General features: G+C 40.6%; 1 protein-coding gene across 1 annotated transcript in view; it reads left to right on the top strand.

Annotated features, from left to right (window-relative positions):
* The window catches only part of CACNA2D3 (calcium voltage-gated channel auxiliary subunit alpha2delta 3), a 748,342-nt gene that overhangs the window by 239,328 nt on the left and 490,828 nt on the right, over positions 1 to 18,186 (top strand). The gene's annotated exons all lie outside the window — the stretch shown is intronic.

The raw sequence follows: 18,186 nt of genomic DNA, 5'->3' as shown, positions 1-18,186 counted from the left end.
ACATCCTGATGACATTGACTCAGTAAAACGTGCCTCTATGACTTGTGCTATGGCTCCTATCCGTGGGTCTGGCCAAAACCAGTACATTCCACCCTTCAGTTCTGTGTCTACTCTGTTTGTGGCCATAGGGATAATAACTCTGTTCTGGAGCAGGGTCCTTGGTGGCTCTCCGTAAGGTGTCCTGTTTCCTGCTAAGGCTTTGTGATTCTCACTCACGCTGGACCCAACATTCCTGACTCTCTCCCAGGCTGGTGTGCCTACCACCTCTCTAGAAGTCCACTGTAGTGACCCATTGTTTGAAATGAAATCTCAAAGCATCATTCCAATGTTTTGTGTCTTTTCTTGATCATAGTTACACCATTAAAATATTGACTAACAACACACCTTTGCTAGTACAATTGCCACCCCTTGGTTTTTCCTGTGGGATAGGATCACAGATCTTGAGCTGGAAGGGACCTCAGAGGCCATAAAATCTTGAGGCCCCGGGAGGATAAATGTCTTGTCTAACATCCCACAAGGGACCGTAGATTTAGGGCTAGATGGAGCCTCAGAACACTATCTAGTCCAAACATTTAATTTTCCAGATGTGCAAACAGAAGCCCAGAGAGGTTACTTGACCTGATTATGGTTGCACAATGACACAGCCAGGGTGTAAATCCAGGCCATCTGACTATAAATCCAGAGGTCCTGCTGTTCCATGCTGCCTCTTCCATCATGGTGTTTGGATTCAATCCACATATCCTTATTTGGATCTTTAGCTGCCATTCTCTAGTGGTTTTCTTCTGTCCTTTGGGGTTTACTAAATAGCTTAGAAGGTATTTGAGGGCAGGGACCTTGGTATATACTCTGTATTTCCATGGCATTCAGTACAGGGCTAGACACATTGTAGTTACCCAGTATAAGCCTGTTGAATTTTTGCATGAGTGAATTAATAAGCATATATGACTAGCAGAACTAGGAAATCACGTTAGTAAATATGGACAGAAATACACATGGTGTAGTGAAGAGAATTCTTAGCTTGACACAGGAAGACCTAGCTTCAAATACCCCTTTGTCAGTTTGATAAGTTGATAAAATGTTAAACTTGGAGTCAGGAAGACCTGAATTTGAATCCTGTCTCAGATACTTAGTAATTGTGTGACCCTGGGCAAGTCACTTAGCCTTCTGAGTCCCAGGCAACGGCCTAGAATTTATAGATTAGATAAGTCATTGTTTTCTGTACTGGTAGCCAGAGTACCCATACTGGATCTTTTGCACGTATGACTTGAATTTTTTTTTCAAACATTACAATGAATTACGATGAAACAATTAGAAGTGAATGTGTGGCACCTTTAAGAGCCTGATCTCTTCGCACTGAATATTCCTTTTGGGTGGGTGTCCCACACGAGGCCATGTAAATCCCAGTTACAGGGATGTGCTTGGTGGGGAGCAGTTACCAGTAACAACAGTGTTTCAGAGCTCCTGTCCTTTCTAAGAGTAATCAGCTAAGGGCAGGGCCAGCCTTCCTTAGCCAAAGCCCAAAGCCATACCTCTCCCTCTAGATGAATGCTATTGATTCTGGGCCAGGTACTTCCATGGATCAATTGGATCCAGGACCCTGCAAGCCTCAGAGTTCTGTGAAGTGTGGTCTTTCCAGAGTAGCACCAATGAGCCAGAGAATCTGCTTCTGCAGCAAGAGGGCATTTTGAGGAGGTGACAAATTCAGAGGCATCTCTGCCTGCCACTCTCCCTTCTGCTCCCCATCTCAGGAAGGAAACAAGCAATGTGTGAAGGGCCTACTGTGTGCTAGGTGCTGTGCAGACCTCTGGATGTGTGTTATCACATTTGAACCTCCCAATAATCCTGCCAGGTAGGTGCTATTATTATCCTCCTTGTACAATTGAGGAAATTGATTTAAATAGGTGTTAAGTGATTTGCCCAGGGTTATGCCATTAGTAAATTCCTGAAGCAGGATTTGAACTCAAGTCCCCCTCATTCCTATTTTTGGTGTTGACTCCCCTTCCCTCAGTGTCCTTCTTTGAAAAATGAGAGGATTGGAATAGATCATCTCTAACATCTGTTCAAGCTCTAAATTTAATCATCCTTTTTTTGGGACCCAGGGCAGGAACCTGGCTCAGGAACCTCATCTTCTTTAAGGTCCCTTCCAGATTCCAAACCAAATCACCTCTAAAATTGTAACCTCCCTATAGGACTATTGCAATAGCCTCCCACCTGTTTCTCGTGTTTCTCAGTCCATTCTCTGTACAGTTATTGGAATGATTTTCCTAAAGAATGTATCTGACCCTGTCACTCCCTTACTTATCAGGAATGAGTGGCTCCCTATTGCTTCAAGGATAAAGTGTAAATGTGTCTGGTGAATATTGAAAGTCCTTTACCACCTGCTTCCAACTTATCTTTCTAAACTCATTTCATATACCTCCCTTTATATGCTCCATCCTCCAGCAAAATTGACTTGCTAGTAGTTTCTTGAGCTTCACTTTCCATCAGTTATCTCTGGGCTTATTGTCTCTCCTGCCTGTAATTCTTTCCCTCCTTATTTTCTTTTTCTTATGATTATTAGTTTCTGTGAATATTCATACCTACAGACCTGTTTCTTGTGTTAGTTTTTTTTTTCTGATATCCTCAAGTGTTAATGCTTTTCCCCTGCTTAAGGATCACAGAGTCATAGATTTAGAACTAGAAGCTGGAAAGATCATCTCTCTCCTCTTATTTTACAAATGAAGAAACTGAGGCACAGGGCATTTGTGACTAGCTCAAGGTCACACAAGTAGTGAGTGGCAGAGATGAAATTTGAACTCAGGTCCACAATTCAAACCCAGGATTAGAAAGCTTTATTGTGTCATATTTTGAGGAGTCAAAAAAAAGAGCTGAGTCTTATGGGGCAGAAAGGTCAATGAGTGGAGAAACAAATACAGTATTCAAAGTGAACTAATGAGCTCCCAGGCATGAAGAAAGTCAGAGGCATGAAAGCTAGTCTCTAGCAAACCCTCTAGGAGATCCAAGGGATGAAAAGAACACTTTATGTGAGGTCAGTTCAAAGAAACCTGGCATCCACTAAGATCTGAGAAGGAGCAAAGAAATCAGTCTCCACGCATATCATGTTAAGCATCCTCGTGTCCTTATAAGCCTGAGATCTAGATGTCTTAAGCTTCAGCCCTGGACAGCTCCCGGGTGTTGCCACTTTGCCCCAGTGGTAAACAGCTGTGCTCCAGAATTCTAGAGTGGCTGTAACCTTTCTTCTATATTCATTCTCTTGGAATAGTGCAGCGGATTCTTGTTGCCGGTCATAAAGGGGAAGTATAGAAGCTGAGGTGGTTTCAGAGAAGATTAACCAAGATTTTCAAAGGGAGAGAAAAGGGTTTCTTTTGAGAGAAGTTTAAAGGGATCGAGACTTGTTAGCTCAGTGAAGAAAGAATGCTGCATTATTTAACCAGGATTCTATGAAAGCAAAAATTCAGTCATTGCAGTGAGTTGTTTTGAGAGCATTTCATGTCTGGATGCATAAACCATGAGATGCCAGCCTTTATCATGTGCCACCCTCTTATGTCTAGTGACCTTACACAATAGCATCAGAGGATGCCAGAATGCTGAGCAACAAAGACATCCTTGAGGGCTTCTAGTCCATCCCCTCCCCCGAATAATGAATGAATCTTTTTTATAGCATTGCTAAAAAAATCTAAACCAAAAGTAAAACCAGTTGTTCGGTCTTTGGTGATTAATGAAACCAACAATTGTTTAATGTCCACCTTATATTGAATACATGGCTGAACATTAAAGAAACTTCCTTTAATATTAATCTGAATGATGTGATTATCCAATAAGTCAACAAGCGTTTATTAAGCATTTAGTAGATAGTAGACACCATGTTAAAGTGGGGATATACAAAAGGGCAAAAGCAAAGTTCTTGCCTTAGAGGAGCTCACGATCTAATGGTGGAGATGATACAAAGGGAAATGGGAGGCAATGTGGGGTAGATCACTTTATGTCCATAAGCAGGGGAGATTCCTGTGGTCCCTACCTCATGGGACTCATGTGATACAGCAGATCTTATTGTGTAACCGTTGTCACTCACTCCACAAACAGCGGCAGCTTGTCTTAAGCAGCTAGCGGGCTCAGACGTGATGCTGGGTTCTCCTGGGAATCAGACCTGTTAAAGTATCTGCAGGAAGAAAGGGCTACAGGAAACTCACTTCCCTTTCCCCTTTTCTCCTCTTCCATTTGCCCCCCACCCTGCAAGTACTAAACTCATTTCATCTGGCTATGTGTGTCATCTCATAGCCCCTTGTCAGAAAGGCAGCTAATATGTAGTATCATTTTCCCAGCTGGAAGAAGGGACTGAAGGTTCACGGTGGGAGGAGTTAGAAACTTTGGAGCCTCTGCTTGTTGGGCCAGCTACTGGCTAATTGCAAAAAAAGGACATTATTACCAGAACTGAATATAGGCCTTCCTTACTCAGACCATCACTTCTGCACCAGAAACTTGGCCTCCACCTTTAGGTCCGTCAGCCCTTAGAGAGGAGCTCTTTGCCTTCTTGTTCCAAGACCCAGCCCCCCACACCACTTCTTAGTTCATTCGATGTTATATCATCCTACAGACTGCATACCCCGGGTCCCCTTTTGGCTCCCATTCGAGTATTATCTTCCACCATTAGAATGCAAACCCTTTGCAGGCAGGGACTGTGCTACTTAACTGTATTTGGATCTCCAGCATTTAACACAGTGCCTGGGACATAGCGTATGTCCTTAATGTTCTTTCTTCTCTCTGTCTTCCAAATGTCATCTGTCCATCCATCTATCAGCTTTTGTTGGCTCAATGAGCTAATTAAGGAGTGATTTATCATAATGGGTTTTGCTATTGTGGACCTGGTGAATTTTTCTTTTCCTTACTTCTTCTCCCTTTATATTGTTAAAGAACAGGCACCACCCTCCAAAGTTTTACTGCTGACTTTAAATCTTACTTACTTGCTATGTGCATGTTTATATCAGCTTTTGTTTAGGATGAGTATTTCTATTGAATTCTTACTGAGTGTTTGCTATACATGAGTGGACCATACCCTGAAGGGAAAGAGAAAAATGAACCCTTGGAGCAATAGCTTTAGACTTAGCTTTGACCCAGTGGTGAATCTTTCTGTACGTATCTGCTTCTGTGTGTGTGTGTGTTTGTGTGTGTGTGTGTTCTGCCCCTATATTTCTCTGTCACACACCCCTCTGTTTCTGTCTTTATTTCTCTTTCTCTCTGTGTGTGTCTCTCTCTCTCTGTTTCTCTTTGTATCTGTCTCTGTTTCTACCTCTGTCTGTCTGTCTCTCTCTTCTCTCCTCCCTTCTTTGGCCACAAAGAGGGGTTGCACGTATGAAAAGTTATTGGAAGGGAAAGCCATCTGAAGACAAAAAACAAAATAAACGAGCAGGACAGTAGTCGGTGAAGGCAATAGATGACTACATATGAGCATCTTTCACGGACCAATCACCAGCCTCCTCTTTTCGTGCATCCCTTGCATGCCACCTTTCTATGTAACCGTAGCCCCAGTTCCCAGGTTCATACATATCTAGAGGCTGCAGACGCAGCTCATCAGGCCAGCACTATTGAATGGCTTGACTGCTCCATTGTCCAAGTGTTATTAAATTGATTTTCTTCTTCTGAAAGGACCGAGGGACTTCAAAGATGAATGTTACTGCAGTTCTATGTACCGTGTATTTTATTATTAGTGATCTCAAGAACAAAAGCTGGCACCAGCTGCTTTGTAGTCTCTGTGAGCTATAACATAACTTAGGTTGATTAGCTGTCTTTGGAGAGCACGGGGCTGGAGAGAGGGATGGGACGGTAAGGCTGAACAAAAACTTCCCCTGATTCCCAGATAAAGGCTTTTCAAAGTGGCTCAGGATGTCCGCCTTTGTCCCTCATTTTAAAACACTGTTGGAGATCACCAGCTTTTCAAAGAGAATTGGATTTCCATGAAGGAACATCTTTGGCATTTTTCTCAGTCTATCTGTTCTCCTCCAAAAATGTGAAAAAAAATCAACAAAGGACACAGGCACTGAGGATTCCAGGTCCTTCGAGTGAAAACAAGTCAAGGGAACATGATTTTCTCTGTAAAAAAGGACAGGGAGCAAAGACAACATGATGCAGTGTTTAAAGACTGGCCTCAGTGGTCCTGAGACCTAGACTCATATCCTGCCTCCAAAGGCCTCTGTTTAAATCCTGTCTCTCACACTAAACAGTCATGTGATGTTGCACAAATAACAATCATTTTATTCCTGTTCCCTTACCTAGGGAATGAGGGGCTTGGGCTCAATGACCTCTGAAGTCCCTTCCAGAAAAATTGGATTTAATCTATACTATTCTGGCCATACGATCCCAGGTGTGTCACGACTTCTGAGTGACCCAACCTATTCTCGAGGCAGTGATAGGAAAAGTCAACTTATGGAGAGTTCCTTTCATCAAAAAAAATCATATGTTCAGACCTCTCCTGATCAGACTGTGGACCCCTGTTTCTTATAATTAATCTTAGATATAAGTATTAACATATGTCCAATAGGTTTTTTTTTTCTTAATTACTTTTTTGATGATCAGATTGCAGTCAAACCTGTGGGAGATGAACCATTCTGGGAAACAAAGGTACAAATAGAACTATAATAAACACTTATTAAATTTCACCGGTGTGAATTTCATACTGGGCTCCATATAACACTAACACAAGATAGTCCTCAAGAAACCTAGAGCCTAGTTTGAGACTGATACATCAGGAGAGATAAGTAGGCTGCTTGTGTTATACAGTATGTGAATATGAGAGTGGCAGAAAAAAATCCTAATGAGATCTGAGTGAGAATGAGAAATGAGAGAAACTTCAGACAGCCAGCATCCTCTGAGCTAGGCATTAAAGGATGGCTAGGCATTCAGTTGGGGCAGTTAGATCATGCAGTAGATAGTGTGTTGGGTCTGGAGACAAGAAGACTTGTCTCGCTCGGTTCAAATCTGGCCTCAGATACTTAATAGCTGTGTGAACCTGGGCCAGTCACTTTACCCTATTTGCCTCAGTTTTCTCATCTGTAAAATGAACTGGAGAAGGAAATGGCAAAATGCTCCAGTATCTTTGCCAAGAAAACTCCAAATGGGGTAAACATGACTGAAGAGACAGACACGACTGAAATGACTGAACAAGGAATTCAGTACATAGGGTATTAGAGGAGAATATTCCAGTGGTTCAGTACAGTGTGATTAAGAGCATGGAGAAAGGATAATACAATATACATTTAAGGGATGGACATTTGTCTACTCTGGATGTAGCTTATAGCAAGTAGAGTAGCATCATGGGAGATAAGGCTGTTTTTTGTGTTGGGGAGGTTTTTGAATACCAGGCAGAAATGGAGTGACTTAGAATTTTGAGCAAAAATGGGGCATGTCCAATTCTATGCGGGAGAAATTGGGAGCCAGTAAGTCTACTGAGATAGACACTAGAAGAGTCCAACTTTACAGAATTGTTCTGAAGTTGATATTCAGTCAAAAGGGCCACACTTGAGGACTTAGAGAGCCACATGGGGCCTCGGGGCCACAGGTTCTCCACCCCTGGATCAAATAGTAATGAGATTATGGACCATGGAATAAAGAATGAGGATGGAGAGGAAGGGAGAGATGCTGGAGGAGTTGGAAAGAGGGATTGTAAAGAGCCAGATAACTGATGGAATAAGGAGAGGGAAGAAACTAGGAGTAATAATACTAAGAAGCATAGTAGTTCCATCCATATGAGACTCTAAGGTTTACAAAGTGCTTAACATGTATTAGTTTGGAAAAGAGTCAGATATAGTCCCAGGGCCATGGAAGAGGGGGATTTGGTGAATGCTGATGCTACAGATGCGAACAGTGAAGTTAGGAAGCCTGGCAGGTTTAAATGAATGGAGGATGATCCAAACTTTACCCATTTTGTGAGAAACAGCACGTATAATGGACAGAGCAATAGCAATGGAGTCAGAGTCCTGAGTTCCAATTCTGATCTCTTAGACGAGTCAATTTTTCTTTTTTAACTTCTTTTTAAATTAACATGCATTGACCCTCTTTCCTTCTTACCCACTCCCTACTAAGTAAAAAAGGAAAAGATCCTGCAAAAAAATGAATACAGTCATGCAAAACACGTTGCTGCATTGGCAACGTCCAGAGTGCATGCCTCTGCTTTGGCATCTAAGTCATCAGCTTTCTGTCAGGAAGTCATGGAGCATTCAAAGTTATCAGTCCCCCAGTTCTCATCAATGAGAGCTCTAAGTCTTTCAAAAATTGTTCATTTTTCTCAAAGTTGTTGCTGTAGTATAATTTTTCTCCTGGTTCTGCTCATTTTGCTCTGATTCAGTTCAAAGTAAGGTTTATATGATGGCCTCCCCCATGAGTATAGATTTCTACTTCTGCCTGCTGTTCTTGTGAGAAAAGTTCTTCCCCTCTTTCTTCCCATTTTCTTCCCCAATGTATTCTTTCCACCGTCCCTTTCTTTTCTCTTTTAACATCGTAAAACAGAACAAAAAACCCTGCCAGGCCTTTCTGTCTTCGTGGACTCCCTCTGTGACCAATCACACCCCAGTTCTTAGGGGGATACTTAGCTCATCCTTGCTCTCCTCCCTCTCCAATAGAATGCAAGCATTTCATCATTATAAAGTCTTTGCTGATCACTCACTTTGCTGATTAGTCACTTTTCTATGTTTCTCTTTAACACCCTGTTTGTGTTTCAGAGATTCTCCTCAGCTCTTGTCTTTTCATCAGCAATGTTTTGGAGTCCTCTGTTTCATTAAAGATTCATTTTTCTTCCGTACAGTTGGATAGCTTATTCTTTACTGGAAGCCTACACCTTTGCTTTTTGAAATATTGCATTCTATCCTCTCCACTCCTTTTCAGTAGCGGCTGCTAAATGTTGTATTGTATAATCCTGAATGCGGTTCTTGAGCGTTTCAACTTGTCTTTGTGGATGCTTGTAGTATTTTTTCCTTTGATCTGGCAACTCTGGATTTTGACTATGACATTCCCAAGGATTTTTATTTTAGAATTTTTTTCAGGTTTTGACTGCTGGATTCTTTCTATTTTTACTCTGCCCCCTGGATCTAAGAGATCTGGCCCATTTCCTTTAATGAATTGTTCAAATATGGTATCTAGGCATGTTCTTTCTGTCTCTGTGTCTGTCTGTCTCTCCTTCTGTGTTTCTCTCTGTGTCTCTCTCCCTCTCTCTCAGTTTTGATCTTGATCATATCTTTCAGGTAATCCAAAAATTCTTAAAATATTTTGCCTTGTTCTTTTTTCCAGATTAGTTATTTTTAATTTGAGATACCTTAAACTTTTTCTAGTTTTTATATTATATTTTTATTTATTTTGTTAAACATTTACCAATTGCATTTTTATTTTATTTTTCTCAATTACATGCAAACAAAACTTTTAACATTCTTTTAAAAAAATGAGTTCCATATTTTTCCCTCCCTCCCTCCATCCTCTCTCTATAAGAAGGCAAGAAATTTGATATAGATCATATATGAGTTCAGTTGTTCAGTAGTATCTGACTCTTTATGACCCCATGGAACATAGCACACCAGGCTCTTCTATACTCCACTATCTCTTGAAGTTTGTCCATGTTTACATTTATTTCCATGACACATCTAGCCAACTCATCCTCTGCCATCCACTTTTCCTTTTGCCTTCAATCTTTCCCAGAATCACGGTCTTTTCCAATGAGTCCCCTTTTCTCATTATGTAGCCAAAGGATTTAAGCTTCAGCTTCAGTACTTGACTTGCCAATGAATAGTCTGAATTAATTTCTTGAAGTATTCACTGATTAGATCTCTTTGGTATCCAAGGGACTCTCAAAAGTCTTTTCCAGCACAATTTGAAATCATTGATTCTGCACTGTTCAACTTTCCTTAAAGTCCAATTCACATCCATACATTGCTACTGGAAAAAAAAGAACAAAAAACATAGCTTTGACTGAATGGCCCTTTGTCAGAAAGGTAATGGCTCTGCTTTTTAATGTGCTATCCAGATCCGCCAGAGCTTTTTTTCCAAAGAACAAGCATCTTTTAATTACACAATTGCAATTGTTATCTGCCATGATCTTTGAGCCCAAGAATATAAAATGTGACACTGCTTCAATTTCTTCTCTTTCTATTTGCCAGGAAGTGATGGGACCAGTTGTTAAAATCTTAGTTGTTTTTTATCTGTGTATTAAGCTTCAAACCAGTTTTTATACTCCTCTTTTACCCTCATCAAGATGCTTCTTAGTAGTTCTTCACTTTCTGCCATCAGAGTGGCAATGTCTACATATTTAAAATTGCTGACATTTCTCCCAGGAACCTTAATTTCAACTTTTAATTCATCCAGCCTGGAATTTCGCATGATATGCACTGCATATAAGTTACATAAATAAGGTGACAATATTTGTACTTATTTTCCAATCTTAAACCAATAAATTGTTCCATGTTAAATTCTAACTGTTGCTTCTTGGCCCACATACAGGTTCCTCAGGAAACAAGTAAGATGATGTAGTATTCCGATCTCTTTGATGACTTGCCACATTTTGTTGTGATCCACACCAGTCAAAGGCTTTAGTGTAGTCAATGAAGCAGAAGTAGATGATTTTTGGAACTCCTTCGCTTTCTATATAATCCAGCAAATGTTGGTTATTTGGTCTCTAGTTCCTCTGCCTATTAGAAAACCATCCTGCTCTTCTGGTAATTCTTAGTTTACATATTTGCTGAAGCTTGGCTTGCAGAATTTAAAGCTTAAGTCAGCTGGCATGTGAAATGAGCACAGTTGTTTGGTAACTTCAACAATTTCGTAACTTGAACAACAGAACTTTTAATCATATTATCTTTTAGGATTTTAAATAGCTCAGCTGAAATTCCATCTTCTCCATTAACCTTATTATTAATAAAGCTTCCAAAGGACCACTTGACTTCATTCTCCAGGATGTCTAATTCTAGATCAGCAACTACACCATCGCAGTTATCAGAGATATTGAGATCTTTCTTGGATTTTTCCTTCAAGCATTCTTGCCAGCTCTTCTTAATCTCTTCTGCTTTTGTTAAGTCCCTGTCATTTTTGTCTGTCATATGCATTTTTGCATGAAATATTTCCTTGATATCACTAATTCTCTTGAAGTGATCTTTCTTCTTTCCCATTTTTGGTTGTATTTCTTTGCATTGCTCATTACAAATGATTTTTTCCTGTCCTTGCTATTCTCTGAAATTCTGCATTCAGTTGAGTAACTTTCACTTTCTTTCTTTCCCAAGCTATTTGTAAAGCCTCATCAGAGAGCCATTTGGCTTTCTTGGTTTTATTTTCCTTTGAAATGTGCAGTCATGTAAAGCATTAGCCATGTTGTAAAAGAAAACACAGATTAGAAAACAAACAAAAAAGCCCCCAAAAATAATACAGAAAGAAAAAAAAAGGAAGCTTCAATCTGCATTCAGAACCTATCAGTTCTTTCTCTGGAGATGGATGACATTTTCCTTCATAAGTACTTTGGAATCATCTTGGATCATTGTATTGCTGGGAATAGTTAAGTCGTTCACAGTTGATCATCGTACAATATTGCCATTACTGTGTACAATGTTCTCCTGGTTCTCCTCATTTCACTTTGCTCTAGTTCTTGAAAGTCTTCCCAGGTTTTTCTGAAATCATCTTGGTCATCATTTCTTGTAGCACAATAGTTTTCCATTACAATCATATACCACAATTTGTTTAGTCATTCTCTCGTTGGTTGGCATACCCTCAATTTCCAGTTCTTTGGCACCACAAAGAAGGTGTTAGAAGTATTTATGTATACATAGGTCATTTTCCTTTTTTTGGTGTCTTTGGGGTACAGACCTATTAGTAGTATTGCTGGGTCAAAGCCCCTTGGCCTCATTTCCACATTACAGAATGGTTGATCAATTCAGAACTCCACCAACAGTACATCAGTGTCTCAATTTTTCCACATCCCCCAGTCTTATAGGTGTGAAGTGGTACCTCAGAGTTGTTTAATTGGCATTTCTGTAATTAATAGTGATTTAGAGCATTCTTTCATATGACTATAGAGAGTTTTGATTGTTTCTTCTGAAAGCTGCCTGTTCATATCTTTTGACCATTTGTCAATTGGGGAATGGCTTGTATCCTTATAAATTTGACTCAGTTCTCTATATATTTGAGAAATGAACCTTTCAGCAGAGAAAACTGATGTAAATTTTTCTGTTTTTTCTGCTTCTTGTTGTTTCATTCATGTCTGATTTTTCTTGAACCTATTTGAAGTTTTCATAAAGATACTAGAATAGTTTACTATTTGCTTCTCCAGCTCATTTTACAAATGAGGAAACTGAGGCAAACAAGGTTAAATGACTAGCCCATGGTCACACAGCTAGTAAGTGTCTGAGGCTGGTTTTGAACTCATCTCCTTAACTCCAACCCCAGTACTCTAACCAGTGTGCCACCTACCTCCCAGTTTTCTGCTTTCCTTTTCATCTTGGATGCACTAATTTTGTTTGTACAAAACCTTTTTAATCTGATGTAATTAAAATTATCCATTTTACATTCCATAATGTTTTCTGTCTCTTAGTTCTTAATAAATTCTTCCCTTATTCATAAATCTGACAGGTAAAATTATGCTAACACCCTTATGATTATGATCACACCCTTATATCTAAATTATCTACCAATATCTTGAGATAGCCTTCTTTCCTTCCTTCCTTCCTTTCCTCCTTCCTTCCTTCCTTCCTTCCTTCCTTCCTTCCTTCCTTCCTTCCTTCCTTCCTTTTTTCCTTCCTTCGTTCCTTCCTTTCTTCCTTCCTTCTTTCGTGTCTTCCGTCCTTCCGTCGTTCCCTCCTTCCTTCCTTCCTTCCCTCCTTTCTTCCGTCCTTCCTCCCCTCCCCTCCCCTCCCCTCCCCTCCCCTTCCCTTCCCTTCTCTTCCCTTGGAGGCTCAAAGGGCAGCAGCCATTCATAAGCTTGATCCTGCTACTGATTATCATGGGCAATTTGACTTGCTTAGTTTCCAGTCTGGGCCAGTTTGCCCCTTCTTAGGCAATCTGGTAACTTCCTACTCTTGGGGGCTCATTGTACTGGTGTTACACAGTAGGCATCCCTGATTGCCTTAGCTTGGTGCAGCCCAGAAATTCTGACCATAATCAATTCACTAGCTTCACTTCCTAGTAGCAAGGAACAAGGGCACACATCCCCACCACAACGTTCCTCTTCTCCCTCAATCAAATTATTCTTACAAAAGAAAAGGCATTATTCTGCACTGATCATAAGGAGGATTAATATTAACATCACAATTCAAATTTAATTTTAACAGAACTACTCAAATTCCATTTAAAACTTGTGTTTCTTCATATACGTATTAGAAGCTTTATTAATACAAAGTTCCTTTCCTCCTTGTGTATCTAAAATGTTTATCTATAGTAGCAGCAATATTTTACAAGATTTGACAATTACCGTACATCTTTTCCTTTACACCAAATATTTTTCCTGCCTTTTACATCACTAAACTTCTCCATATGGAAAGGACCTTTCTAGGACAAAGTCCATGACATTCCTAAGCTAAGTTTGCTAATGGTAATTCCTTCCTTTCATGCTTTCCCTTTTTCTTTCTTGTCTTCCCTCTTCGTTCATTCCTTCCCTTTTCTTTTCTTCCTTTTTTGGAGTTCGTTTAGGAAGATAAGAAGGTCCTTCTTTCTTGGAGCACCTGAGCAATATGACAAAGACCTGTCACTGAGGTTGGGTAGTGCTTGGCCAGAGCTGAGCAGGTTCCAGGGTTCATCTTCTCTGGGCTTATTTTGAATTACATTTGCTCATCTTGGCCATCTTGTGGTTTCAGCCAGAAGAACACAACAAGGAGAGTAAAAAATGGGGAGTACTGATAGGTGTTCTCTGCACCCTCTTAGGAACTCACTTCCTCTTAAAGCCGTAGTCTCCTGACCTAGGCACCTGTTCCCCAGGGTTGAAGGGAGTTTTCTCAACAGGGAGTTTTATTCCATCCCATTCAGCTGCAGAGCCCAGGCCTCAGGCCTGTCAGAGCTTTACCAGAGCAAGGGGTGGATAGGGAGTGTATCTGAAGGTGCCGAATATAGCACGGGATGCAGTGTTTCCCACCTAGAATGTAAGCCCCTAAAAGTGTGCACAGCTTGGTAGGTTTAGGTCAGTCCCCTCCTCAGTACAGTTTATACTGAGAACAACATGAAACTCAGCCGTTGTCTTGCCCCTGTCCTCACCCACTCCACATCTTTTTATTCTCTCTCCTTTCTTCTTTCATCAAAGTAGTGTTGGGGAGTAGGGCTAACCACACCTTCAAGACTCATTATATCAGCATCTTACTGTACAGAATCATACTTTGGGTAACATTTTCTAAATATCAGGATATAAAAATTCATTGTTTATACATAATGCAATTTGTGTAGGGGTCATAGGAGCATAAATTTTGAACTGGAACTGACCAGGGAAACCATCTAGTCCAATCTCACTATGTTGTAAAGGAGGAAACCAAATCACAGATGAGGTTAAATGACTTGCCCAGGTCCCAAGTCATGGACTCCTAAGGCTGGATCACCCTGCTACTAGCTGTCAGGGTCAGGATTTGAACCTAGGGGTGTCGGTAACAAAGGTCAGACTCATCAAAGACACCCTGAACTTCAGAGCAACTTGATTAAATAAGTGCTCCAAAAGAGAAAACAGTAAAAGAAGTCCCACCTTATCAATACAGTCTTCGCTCTCACTCACTGGAAGAGTGTTGGTGTGGAGACTCTGGGGAGCTGCTGGACCCCCCACCCCAGCTTTGAAGAAATCCAGATATTGATGCTTCCCTGGTAACTATGTGTTGCTATGGATAGACTGGTTTGTGTTGTTTACTGTGTTGATATTGTCTCTGTTTGTAACTTCTTTTTGTATTTGCTCTGAAGTTCAGGGTGCTGGCTGTTTCCTCTGAACTAAGTGAATCATATATGTATGTTTGATCAAAGTGAGACTGATAACCCCTTAAAGTTGCTTTCCTTAGAAAAGCAGATCAAATGAACCTTTGGGGCATCTCTCTTGTTGTTGGTCTTGGATCTTACACCTCAACAGCTGCAGCTAGCCGCATTGTTGTTACACTAAGTCTCCTCAACTTTAAGTGAAACCCTATCCACCAGGCCACTCTTGCTCCCTCCCTTATTGCACTTCTACAACTTATCTGTCTAGAATTTATCCTCCAGCAGAGATGCCTGGGACATTGAGGATCGAAATGACTAACTATAATCAGAGAGCTATTAAAAGTTAGAGGTAAGAAGCTGTGCCACATACTTCAAATGCTTTTCCTCCTTCCTTTTGCCTCTTAGGATCCCTGACATCCTCCAAGGCTTGGCTTCTGCACCTTCTACAAGGGGCCTTTCTTGGTTCCCCATACAAGTCTGTTTCCCTCTAAGATTGCCCTTTATTTACTCTGAATATATATTGTATGTACCAATTTACATATGTCTTGAATCCCTCATTAGTGTATGAACTCCTTGAAGGAAGGCACTTAAAAGTATTTTTTGACTTTGTATTCCCCAGAGTTTAGCATAGTGTGGAGCATAATAGATGCTGGGAGATTTATTTTTGGTGATACAAATAAAGGAGCTGTGGAGAATACAAGTCCCAACCTCCCAGTAGATGGATGTCTTTGGAAGTCAAGGAGCTGTGTAACTGGAATGTCCTTATCCAGAGCTTCTGCCCCTGCCTTTCTAGAAACCACAGCAACAATAAACAGCCAGTGTTTGTTCTGTTTTTCCTTTGTGCTTTGGGGAACAGAATGTCTCAGGACATTTCTAAAGACAAACTCTACCATCCTCATGTAAAGAAAAAGGAGAAAGTCAGGAAGATTTTTTCAGATGTCAGGTTTTGTGTCAGCCTTCATCCCTGTCAATGAGGGAAGGTAGAGATTATGGATTTGAGGAAAGCATCTAATGATGCAAGGGGAGAGGTGTTTTCTCATTAAGTTTGGGAAAAGACATGTCAACCAATGTGGGGTGCCCCTGGACTGCTCGGAAGATTCTTCTTGCTGGGGAAGGGATCAGACACTGTCTTCTTCTCCTGGTCTGCTCCCTTCCTCTTTCTTTTTTCCTTGGGAGGGGTTCAACTTCTTCAAAACTGTCAAACATACTACCCACAGGCGGCATGCAGCTATAACATTCCCGAGTGGGGTCAAAACCAGAATAAAATATAATTGGGAAATATTTGACAAAAGGAATAAAAATACAGTAGAACATAGATAAAATAAATATGTGGTTTTCTAAAGTTATTATGGAGTTGCAGGAATGCTTATGTATAGTTTAGTGGCCTCTTTTCTGTTTGATTTTGACTTTACTGTCTTAGACAGATTGAATTCATGTGAGATTTAGAAGCAACCTGGATGGAGCTTTAGTAACACACTGAAGAGATCTGGTAGGATGGAATGTGGATTCCTTCTTGATATATTGAATTGTCATCTTTCTCCTCATGGAAGGGCAGTGCCAAGAGATTGGACATAATGGGTATCTGGAGGCATAGAGAAAAATGCTCCAGAATAAGGCGATGCAGGACCCTGGTCTCCTGTGATAGGCAGCAATGAGACTATCATTTCCATGGCCATCTTTGCCTCTTACTCTCCCTTTCTTACTCCTTAACTTTCTCTACTCTCTAACTCTCTCCATTCCTCTCTCTTTCCCCCTTCTCTCTCTTTCTATGTCATCTCTTTCTCCCTATTTTCTTCCCCTTCTTTCTCTTCTCTTTTTCTCTTTCCCTTTCCATCTTACTACTCACACTCCCTTCTCTTTCCCTCTTCTCCCCATTTTTCTTTTTCTCCTCCTTTCTGCACCTTTTTCTTTTTCATTTCACGCAATCTCTTGAGAGAACTTAAGGCTTCTTAGGGACACGTTTATAGCTGTAAGCAAAGTAAAAGATCATTTCATCAAATTTTCTCATTTTCAAGGTGAGAAAACTGAGACACAGTGACAAAAAATGGTTGTTCAAGGTCACCCATCTATCTAGTAAGGAAGTAAGAGAGCCAGGATTTGACCCCAGATTCTGTAGATGGCAAAGTCTCTTTCCAGCACACCAGGTTGGGCTGAGGAAGATGATGTTACACCTCTGACACTGAATATTAGCCTCATCCTCTTAAGAGTTCTTAAAAGAAGAGGACACCCTTGGGGAAGAAGGAGTATGGAGATAAGTATAGAGGGGCAAAACTATTTTATTAGGGGAGCAGACATAAGAGGCAAGACTGTGCTGGGCAAGTTCCTCCTGCCCGAGATTACTTTGCTTGGTGCTAGCCTACCACCCTCAAAGCAATGCATTATAACAAATGAGAGGGGGAGTGATTTAAAAAAAGTCCATGAGGAAGGAACCACAGTATCTTGGACCCATAAGCTATTTTATGGTAAAGAAGAGAGTCTAGGTTGGAGATAGGGGAAGACAATGAATTTGAAGTTGCCCTCTGCACTGCTTAAGAAAGCTAGATATGTCCTCCTGTGGCTGATGTTTCTACTGAAAGTGGTTTCCAAGAAACTGAATATTAAATGTACTCCTTCACCTGGCCAGCCCTCATGACCTTTTCACTGGGTAACTGTGTCCTAGATATAGCTGGGACTGCAGCCTGCACAGAGGGAAGGCATGGTTTTGTTTGCTTGTTTGTTTTCATATGTCTTTAAATTAAATATCTTATTACAAACTTAATATTGAATATCAGTGCAGTCAACTAACCTTATCGAGTAACTACTTTTGGGGGATCCATTCATTACCCTTTGCCTCTCTTCTTATGAGCAAAGTTAATCTTTTCTGGTTCTGCTTTTATTTACTTTGCATTATTTTAAAAAAGGTCTTTGCATGTTTCTATATACTTCTCGTAGAATATAAGCTTCCTGACGCTCATTTTCACCTTTATGTCTTGAGTAGCTCATATAGTTTCAGAAATATATTGCTGTTCAGTGATTTTTTCAATATGTCTGACCATTTATGACCCCATTTGGGGTTTTCTTGCCGAAGATATTGGAGCTGTTTGCCATTTCCTTCTGCAGCTCATTTTTACAGATGAAGAACTGAGGTAAGCAAAGTTGTGTGACTTGTCACGTATCTAGTAAGTGTAAGAGCCCAGAGTCTTCCTGAATCCAGGTTCAGCACTCTATCCACTGCACCACCTAGCTGCCAGAAACATAGCAGCCACTTAATAAATTCTGGTTGAATTGAATTGTTTGTCTTCATGGCAT

The sequence above is a fragment of the Trichosurus vulpecula genome, chromosome 9 (genome assembly GCF_011100635.1).
Source record: "Trichosurus vulpecula isolate mTriVul1 chromosome 9, mTriVul1.pri, whole genome shotgun sequence".
NCBI lineage: Eukaryota > Metazoa > Chordata > Mammalia > Diprotodontia > Phalangeridae > Trichosurus > Trichosurus vulpecula.
The sequence above is the reverse complement of the archived record's forward strand: the minus strand, read 5'-3'. Positions and strand labels throughout refer to the sequence as shown.